The sequence below is a fragment of the Gorilla gorilla genome, chromosome 10 (genome assembly GCF_029281585.2).
Source record: "Gorilla gorilla gorilla isolate KB3781 chromosome 10, NHGRI_mGorGor1-v2.1_pri, whole genome shotgun sequence".
NCBI lineage: Eukaryota > Metazoa > Chordata > Mammalia > Primates > Hominidae > Gorilla > Gorilla gorilla.
Genome location: NC_073234.2, coordinates 51767536 through 51768536, shown reverse-complemented (window position 1 = coordinate 51768536; position 1001 = coordinate 51767536). Strand labels below are relative to the sequence as shown.

The 1001-nt window shown below is 41.6% G+C and overlaps 1 protein-coding gene across 3 annotated transcripts in view; it reads left to right on the top strand.

The window, feature by feature from the left end:
• Positions 1 to 1001, top strand: part of PRPF40B (pre-mRNA processing factor 40 homolog B) — a 73136-nt gene that overhangs the window by 502 nt on the left and 71633 nt on the right. The window lies entirely within an intron of this gene.

Sequence of the window (1001 nt, the reverse complement as noted above, 5' to 3'; positions counted from 1 at the left end):
GTAAGAGAGAAAACCAATGGAAGCACCTTCAGAGGAGGGTGCCTTGGAAGGAATCTTGGGATGGGAGAACGAACCTGTCGGAAAAATTGGGAATTTGGGGCTGTGAGAGATGTTCCGGAAAACTAGAAAGACTGTTCTCTAAAAGAGGAATTCTGTTTTATGCTTCCTTTGCGAGGTACTAAAGTGTAGCAGCTATAGAGAGACATACTTCAGCTCAGAATAAGAAAGATTCGGTTCCAAAGCTGTCCATCAGAGGTGTCAAGCACACAAAACATGGACATTGCTAGGGAATTCAAGTGTCAAATGAGAGACTGGCCCTTTTGGCCCTGACAGTATACGATGGCCCTCTGCTTCAAGAGTACCAACCTCATTTACTGTTCTGTGGACTTGCTTAATGAGTATGTACTTATTTTAACTCCCATGAAAGATTGTGTGTTTTATTTTTTAACAGGCACTTGATTAAATATATTATGTAAACTTGTGAAAATACCAGAAAACCAATGAAATATTTTTTTTTTTTGAGACAGAGTCCCGCTCCATAGCCCAGGCTGCAGTGCAGTGGCACAATCTCGGCTCACTGCAACCTCCGGCCCCCGGGTCTCGGTTCAGGCAATTCTCCTGCCTCAGCCTCCCGAGTAGCTAGGATTACAGGCACGTGCCACCATGCCCAGCTAAGTTTTTTTTTTTTTGTAGAGACAGGTTTTCACCATGTTGGCCAGGCTGGTCTTGAACTCCTGATCTCATGATCAGGCTGCCTCGGCCTCCCAAAGTGCTGGGATTACAGGCATGAGCCACAGCACCCGGCCTGAAATAATTTTTATAAAAAGTGATTACACAGAACATTAATAATATTAATGTTATTAAATATACATGAATTCATGATAACTATTAAAAACATGCAAAGGAAAAGACAGTTGAAGGAAATGCACCAGAATGTTAACACATGTCCAAGTGGTAGTAGTAGTAATTTTTCTCTCTAATTATTTTCCAGTTTTTTAATA